The following is a 9,121-nucleotide window of genomic DNA, read 5'->3' as shown; positions in this document are numbered from 1 at the left end:
TGAAATGTCCCCTCCATCTTATGCAAGAGCAATGTTTGTCAGTAATGACCTTTTACTTCAGAATGCCCAACGAGAGGAAAACGTTTTCCTTTTGTAATTACAAAAACTTTGATAAACAAATCAGTTCAATAAAGTTTTATTTATATGGGCCCCGATTTACAATAAGTTGTAAACAACAAGTCACCTCAAGTTGTTTTATATTGTAAAGTAAAAGCATTAAAATAAGATATTTGAGTTTGAGTTTGAAATTGATAATGATTCATCTTAAAAATCCTGACACACTGCTCTCAGTATTAAAAACTACAGTGTTGTACACACACACAGAGGGAAACTCAACACATGTAAGTTTTTTGTGTTCACCACGACAGTATTTCAGGTCTCTAACCAAAGTCCATTTACTTGGAGACATGGGAAGCCGTGCCAATGTTTTGTATGTAAATTTAAAATTTATAAGTCATGAAACTGACATTTCTGTCCCCCATGTGAAAATGGTTGCTTTGAACAACTATTTTTTCTCTTCTTTATATTCAGCATTACTGCTTTTGAGCTGCTTTTTGTTTTATTTACATCACCATTGGTGATGCAGAAATCCACTTTTTCTCTACTTTATTAAAACAGCTCAGCAAAATTATTTTACTTCTTAAGAAATTGCTTTGTTTTCCCAAATTAACTGCTTTTTACTTATTTCCAGAACACCCGATGTTCAAGGGATAGTCTTGATTGCTTGACAACCATGAAACAAATAAAAAATTGAGAATCCAGACGATAACGAAAACTCAGAGTGTCTGTGTAATGAATGGTGAAAAAGTTGCATTTAAATTTAAATTGTACACATAGCATACCTGAAGCCCACCAAAAGTAATAAAAGTTTGCTTAACCCTCCTGCCATCCTTTAAAAAACTCACACCCATCACCCTAGGGACCATTCTCAGCCACGCCATAAAAAGACCATATATCCATATTTTATTCCACTTTAAATTAGCCAACCTTGTAAAACTACTTCTCCCTGAAATATTCATGTAAAGTTTTAATTATATTTTCGTTGTTTTAACCCTTCAAATCCCAGTGTTATTACATGAGCGCCCTGTGTTATAAGCCCCAAAAACCAAAAAACGAAACTAAATATTTCCACAAAAAACCAGTTGAAGTAATATGTGATTGTCATTATAAGTAGGCCTTTAGATGGACCAAAGATTGGCACCAACATACATTTTGACCTGCCATTATTTTTTTTGCATTTTTTTTGCAATTTAAAAATTAAAACTTCAAGGCCCTGAGTCTTCATTGACATCCAAGAAAAGAAGAAAAAATAAAATCATATGATGATAATTTGGGGTTGAAAAATAGCGTTTATAATGGAAGTCAATGGGCAGAAAATGGTCCCCAGGGTGATGGGTGTGGGGATTTCTGCTGCTCAGCCATTTTAGGCTGATTTAAGGAATTCACACTGGAATATTAACATTGACAGGTAAAAACTATCCTGTGGCAAGTTTGGTTATATTCCACTGAACACAGTGGAAATGGCAGCCATTTAACACATAGCAGTGGCACAAAAAGGTCCCAAGAAGGCAGGAAGGTTAAGCACAATACAGGAAGCATAAATTCAATCTATTCCCTTTCATTGGGGTTTGTGTGATGGCTGCTGTTGCACCATGTGAACTACCAAAGGAATTTCATATCCACAGCATTTAGAACAGAAGAAAAGAACAGAATAACTTTAACCTCATATGATTAAATATTTTTGTCTGAAAACCAAAAGCCCCTTTTGTTCTTCCCGCATATGTACATTTGACGTCACACATGCACACACCCAACTTAGACAATACATGCAGTCCATCTGTCATCGCTACTCTATGATTGTCTCTATATACATGACTTTGTTTTGTTTGCCCTAGTTTTCTTTTCTTTTGTTTTTTAGCCCAAAGATATTTAATAAACATGTCACGCAGTTATGATATGACACAAGACAAGGAAAAAGTAGCTACAAGAAATCTATTTTATAATCATGAAAAAAAGACGCTGTTCATTTTATGTATGGAAATTTCTATTACATCGAGTGGCTTTCAAAAGTATTTGACCCCCTTGAACTTTTCCACATTTTTTCACATTACAGCCACAAACATGAATCAATTTTATTGGAATTCCACGTGAAAGACCAACACAAAGTGCTGTACACATGAGAAGTGGAACAAAAATCATACATGATTCCAAACATTTTTTACAAATAAATAACTGAAAAGTGGGGTGTGCGTAATTATGCCACGTAAAACAAGAGTTATGATCAAATATATATATATATATATATATATATATATATATATATATATATATATATATATATATATATATATATATGCGCAATGTTTGGTTTTCTTCCTGAATACTATCGTTGTTTATGTTTACTGCGGGACGCAACGGTAAAAACTGCGTTTTATAAGGAAAGCGCTCGAAAGCACTCTGAGCCTGTGAGCAAAAACAAAAACAAAAAAACCCCACCCTTTCCTAATGGCGGAAAAATGTACCATGTCAACCAATCAAAAAATGATATGGCAACATGGCATTTAGAGTTGCTTAGGAAGCGGGAAGTTTTAGGAGTGATGGCAGTGTTTTGAGATGTGAGAGATTTGCAACGTTTAGCGCAAATCTTGTGTAGTTAGTGTGTAGTGTAGTCAATAGTTTTGTGTGTGTCAGAACAATGAGGCGACTGCTGAGTGTTACAGGTGTTACAGGAGTGATACACCTCCTGTTGTCAGGCCTGCAGGTATCAGGCTGTTGTTCTCCTTTATCTCATAGTGGACGGAAATGATTTTTTGGAGTGGCACAAATAATTTGTTTGGCATCAGATGTGATGCAGAACAGCTGATTGTTCTGTAAATAGTTTGAAATGTTTATTTAAAAAACGCCTTGGCTGCATTTTGAGGTAAACAGCTGCAAAAAACTTTGTTGTTTTCATAACTCAGTTACTTTTTGAAGAAGTAACTATATAATTAATTGCCCAACATTGGTCATTATATACTCTATTTTGCAGACAGAGAGTTACAGGACTCTCTCCCAGACCACAGACTCATAATACAAGTCAGAGCTTTATAGAAAAAAAAAAAGTTGTGTTTTCAAAATTGGAGTTCAAGTTATTTTTGCTTCCAACAGAGCTAACATACTACACAGGTCATGAACAATATTTTTTTTTAATTTTCATTGTAAGTGGGCTAAAGCAGTTAATTAAAAGTAGTCTAACATAAATGTAAATGCTGTAATTTGATTATTTTAATAAACCATGTAACTTGGATGGATTCAATGCTGGCGTGACCACAGTGTACATGTCTGCTGTTGCTCACAGTGGTCCAAGGGACCGCTCAGGGAGTTTGTGTGTTCGCTCAGACACATGACAAATTAGAGGGAACATTGCCCCTGAGTCAATACTTTGTAGAACCACCTTTTGCTGCAATTACAGCTGCCAGTCATTTTAGGGTCTGTCTCTACCAGCTTTGCACATCTAGAGACTGAAATCCTTGACCATTCTTCTTTGCAAAACAGCTCCAGCTCAGTCAGATTAGATGGACAGCGTTTGTGAACAGCAGTTTTCAGATCTTGCCACAGATTCTCGATTGGATTTAGATCTGGACTTTGACTGGGTCATTCTAACACATGGATATGTTTTGTTTTAAACCATTCAATTGTTGCCCTGACTTTATGTTTAGGGTTGTTGTCCTGCTGGAAGGTGAACCTCCGCCCCAGTCTCAAGTCTTTTGCAGACTCCAAGAGGTTTTCTTCCAAGATTGTGTCACGGCTGGGGTCGCAGTCGTGTGGTGGAGTGAATGAGGATCCAAGATGCAGATGGCAGTGGAGATGCGAGTGGCGATTTATTTACAGTGAAAATAACAAAGGTGAGGGCAGAACTGAACATAAACCTAAACTGGGAAAAACTAACAAACAAGCCTGAAAACATAAGAACGGTGGGAGATGTATAGAGATGGCAGCTGATGAAATGCTGGGCAGAGAGACGCGGAGAGACACAGATAAAGACGGAGTTACACGGAGGATTCACTGAGAAACATAGAGGATGAACACAGACGACACGACGAGGAGCACAGGCCAACATACACTATAAATACACATCAGGTAATGAGGAGATGACACACAGGGGTGGACACAGCTGACACTAATGGACATAACAAGAAGCAGACCTACAAAGTAAATCCGGAAACACACAGACTGTTTAACAACACCAAATGCAGGGACCTGAACGGAGCACAGAGGGAAGACACAGGTAGGGATAATAAACACGACAACCAAACCCAAAGAACTAATACAAATTCAGAATAAACACCAAACACAAGATGAAACCAAAATGAAACACAAAACGCTGGGTCAATGACCCAGGACCATGACAGATTGCACTTGGCTCCATGCATCTTCCCATCAACTCTGACCAGCTTCCCTGTCCCTGCTGAATCAGAATGAGAATACTTTATTAATCCCGAAGAAAATTATGGGTTACAGCAGGCAGCACGCTAATGGCGCATGCACACTTACAAAGGAACCTTCTGACCGTTACACAAACATCACATTGGGAAGACATGTCAGAGAGGTAGGCTGATAGGAAAAAACAACGAAATACATAACATGAGGTGAGAGGAGGAGAAAAAAAAACTCCACTCAGACTGAGCTCCTAACGGGAGAACAGTTTGAGAACAGAAAAAAAACCACCCCAGCGTAAAAGCACATGACTATCAATACACCATAGAAACACAAGACAAGCAACAGGGGCGGGTAAGGGTAAGAGAGAGCCGGTGTGGACAGCGCATCGGGTCCTGCAGCATGTCTGCGCTGGTCCAGTTGACCATCTGCACCAGGAGGGAACAAGCATCGAAGGCGTTTGGAAAGCGAGAGGGTATGAGTGTGTATCAGTGTATGATTGTGTGCGTGTGTCCAGAGTTCAGCTGAGACAGTGTCCTTCACCCTGCCAGGCTAAGTAAACATATTTGGAATCATGTATGATTTTGGTTCCACTTCTCACGTGTGCACCACTTTGTGTTGGTCTTTCACGTAGAATTCCAATAAAATTGATTCATGTTTGTGGCTGTAATGTGACAAAATGTGGAAAAGTTCAAGGGGGCCAAATACTTTTGCAAGCCACTGTAAGTTGGGTTATTGTGACCAAATATTGGTTCAAAAGTCATCACTCAGAAGTTGGGTTGGTAATGTGCCAGGTTCTTCAATTCACTCCACAGCTTGACTAATTCAGTTGGGTCATAGGTTGGGCAGCTTTGATCAAATATTGGGTCAAACTTTTACCCGATTGTTTGGATTGAAGATAAGCCTCAGAAGAAGCCACATTATTCTTCACAAACTGCCATTTTCAACTAGACTGTGACAAGATCAGACATTACTGGACTTCTCCACTACTATGAAATAAAATGTGGTAAGTAAAAAGTGAATTCTAAGAGTTTGAAAATCATGGAGTTATTTTTGATATGCAATTGCAGTGCAATTTATTTGTTTATTCTGTTTATTCTAGAACTTTACCTACTCATTAAAGGTCTTTTGACAGATAACACCAGCTATCTTGTGATGAAGAAAGTTATTTTTACTTAAAATGCTTGATATCATCTGTTACAATTATTATCTGAAATGAGGGTGAGGTTGCTCTGTTTGACAAACTGTTTAGAAATCACTGTATATAGAACAAAGAAAGTATGAGATGGGTTCTGAGTTTCGATCCAATTTTTTATTAACCTCAACTGTAAACACTGGTCAATATAACCCAATTTTTTGGATAGTTTTCCTAACCTAGTGTGCTGGGTCAAACCAATAACCCAACCCTGTTAAGTTTAAACAACCCAGCGTTGGCTCAGTCATATTTGACCCAGCACTGGGTTACAAATTGGGTTATTTTAACCCAGCATTTTTTAGGGTGTAGCCATTGGGGAACAGAAGGACTTTCTTTGTTTGAGCTATTTAAAAAATTATTTTAGCAACACAATCAAACAAAGTTTTAGTCTAGTCTAGTCAAAGTTTTGGGGAGTATGTAAAAACATTTATGGTAGCTTAGGTTGGAACACAACCAAACTCCCTCTGTGTCCTTTAGACAGACAGACAAACATATTATACTTATCTGAGCCTATTAATTTCAAGAATTACAAGCAAGCTACATTTTATATTATAGGGAATATTTACACAAATAAAAATAATACACATACTTAAATTGTACTTATTTTAAATATTTGTGATTTAAATAACTGTAAAACATGTAGACACATCAAAAGAGTGTGAATACACAAGCACCTGTAAGGAAGGATTGGGGCGGGGCTGGAAAAAAAGACTTGCTAAAAGAACAGTTGCAAAAGTCTCAACACTGGTACAAGGCTGCCCCCTGGTGTAAAGGTTTTCATTAGATAATCAAGATGATTAAGTAATTGTTGCTTTGGCTACTTCTAATTTAGTATATTTACCATGCAATTTATTTTAATTTGTTTTAATAATTTATTACAGATTTCGTAATATTAATCCAACAATAAATTATGCCATATTATTAAATCACTTTAGATATTATTATTATTAAAAATGGGTACTTCTGCTTTGTACGTGAATTTAAATACCTTAGGTCAAGCATCCAAAGCTTTGGACATGTGCGGAGGAGAAATAGTGGATATGATGAAAAGAAAATGTTGAGAATGGCGCTGCCAGGCAGGAGGAAAAGAGAACGATCAGAGAAAAGGTTCATGGACGTAGTCCCCGCTCATGACCCTGGTTTGGACAAGTGAAAAGTAATAGGTGCAGGAGGTGGCTTTGTTTATCGCAGTTCATCGTTGACATGATCAGTAGGCACGCGGTTTCACCAAAAACTATACAATTCCTAACAAAATATTTGGATTTCCCGTTGCACAGCCACCTTGGTCCTGTCTTTTTATTTCATTTCTTTCATTAGCTCATATTGTGCTAATATTATTGTTTTGGTTAGTTCTCTCTTTTCAACATTCTTTTTTTATTCGGCTTTTCTTCGATGTCTATTTTTAATCTTTACTGTCTACAGTGTGTGTGTGTGTGTGTGTGTGTGTGTGTGTGTGTGTGTGTGTGTGTGTGTGGAGGGCGGGGGGGGGTGTCATAGAAACGTCGTCTTTCAGAGGTCGTGCTTTTATTTTGAAGGCTCGTCTTTCAAACCGGAACAGACAGCAGAGGAAGTTTCCGCTCATCAAAGCAACAGGAAAGCAAAGCCATAACGAAAGGTAGGAAACAAATGCCATAAACAACCCGAGTTTCATTCTTTTACTCACCGTCGGTGTTTGTTGGTCTGTTACAGCCTTTAGACTCACTATGAAAAATGTGTTCCGCGTCTGTTTTGTTGTTAAACGTAAGGCTAACTTTATCACAGTGCCACTGATAACTTGGCTCAGGAGTTTGGCGTTTGCGGTCCTTTTTAAACATGATAAAGATCAATAAAGTCAAATGAAACGTTAATATTAAACTATGATTAGGTTAAAAATAAGGTATCACCCCTGTTGGAGTTTTTAAGAAGTTTTTAGGTCTTCTCCGGAGGGCCACTATTCACCACTAGGGTCAAGCACCCTAGTGGTGAACTGAAACATGTTGCTAAATAATACTGAACTTTACGTGTCAGATAGGGTTGCCAACTCCCTGAAAAATAAATAAGGGACACCTCGTGGCCAGGGCCGGGCGACCCAGTTGTCTTCACCCTTCCCAGTGTGGTGAATTTTCTAGCTCTTTTTTTGTGTGTGAAATTATTTTTTTTAACCCTTTGACTTGAATTTGATTTAAGTAGATGTGTATTCTTTGTGATATGAACACATGTGAAACAAATGATCATTTAGCCATTTATTTTTAGCTCAAAATGACAACATTAACACAGTAAAACAGGTCTCTTTCTTAAACAGAAGCCTGTCATGCTTAACTTTTGAGAATATAAGTAAATCTTTCTTTAAAAGAACTCTGTCCTGCTTAACTTAAAATAATAGAAAACAATAGAAAGAAAAATATTCTTGTAACAGTGCACATTTAGTGCATTTAGTACAATTGGCTTCAGCTGAGGTATTATTTCAGCTTTTCTAATGCTAATCAGCTGCTCCCGTTTGAAAACCCGCTTGTTCCCATGATTACGCATCATAACTCATCATCATTATTCATCTATGTATTAGTCATCTATTTGTTGTAATCATCTATCCTTGCAGTCGTTTATTACACAAAATAAATTATATTATCACACTTCTGGCCACATAGCGCTGATATTCACTGCACATGCCCATATTAACGTTTTCCAGCCAGGTGTTTTCCTTTTCCCATTCTTCCCTTTCTCTGAGGGGAACAAACATTGCTGCTCTAACGCTGGGCTCACACTGTGCGGTTTTAGGCCCATTTTGAGCCGATTTTTGAGTGATCGGACCGATTTTGGCCTTCATCGTGTAGTATACGTGGGGTAACGAGAAGTGATTAACACCTCACGACCAGCTCCCGATCATCAATCGCTCGTGAGCCGCTCACACTGCTCGCGCGCAAACACGTAAACGCCGTGAAAAAGACGGAGCAGCACGGCTGTGCAGCGTGTGATCTGGACACAAGCGATGGAGGCACAACTTGTAGAACTTTGGAAAGCTCATCCGAGCCTTTTCGATGTGGCATCACAAAATTATCACGACCACAACAACCGTGAAAATAGTTGAATTTACACTGCTGCTCAATCACAGCTGCCTGATCATGTTTTTCATTAGCAATTTAGCAAAGTTGATGGTGGTGGTGTGTCTGTGTGAGTGAGAGACAGAGAGAGCGAGCGACAGATTTTCTGTTATAACCTTCATGTTATGGACGCACAGTGTGAGCACTCAGGTCGCATCAGAGCATCGGGCGGTATAGTGTGAGACCTGCATCGTGACCTACCAACTTCTAACCCCTGCGAGTCAATCGTGCAGTTTGAGCAGGAGCTGAATAACGTGACTGTAAAAATCGCACAGTGTCTGCCCAGCTTTAGGTGTACTGTCGTCCGAGACTTGCACCGCAGTGTCGGCGTTTGTTTCCCTGTTGGCCATGCTTCTTGTTGTGGTCATCTGTTGTCTTCCGGTATTTTCTCCGTAAGCGACCTTTCCTCGACCAATGAGATGAGCGGTAATCT

The 9,121-nt window shown here is 38.5% G+C and overlaps 1 protein-coding gene across 3 annotated transcripts in view; it reads left to right on the top strand.

Moving 5' to 3' along the window:
* The first annotated feature begins 7,146 nt into the window (after positions 1–7,146).
* LOC147335076 (uncharacterized) overlaps positions 7,147–9,121 on the top strand; it is a 38,288-nt gene continuing 36,313 nt past the window's right edge. For all 3 annotated transcript variants that reach the window (XM_086275848.1, XM_086275847.1, XM_086275846.1), the window contains exon 1: positions 7,147–7,226. The gene's annotated coding sequence lies outside the window, so the exon portion shown is untranslated. The remainder of the gene's footprint in view (positions 7,227–9,121) is intronic.

Source organism: Aulonocara sp. 'chitande type north' Nkhata Bay, linkage group LG3 (genome assembly GCF_057382095.1).
Source record: "Aulonocara sp. 'chitande type north' Nkhata Bay isolate Kocher_YH1m ecotype deep benthic linkage group LG3, A_spYH_male_GT1.1, whole genome shotgun sequence".
NCBI classification, from domain to species: domain Eukaryota; kingdom Metazoa; phylum Chordata; class Actinopteri; order Cichliformes; family Cichlidae; genus Aulonocara; species Aulonocara sp. 'chitande type north' Nkhata Bay.
Note: the sequence above shows the minus strand (reverse complement) of the source record. Positions and strands in the feature narration are given on the sequence as shown.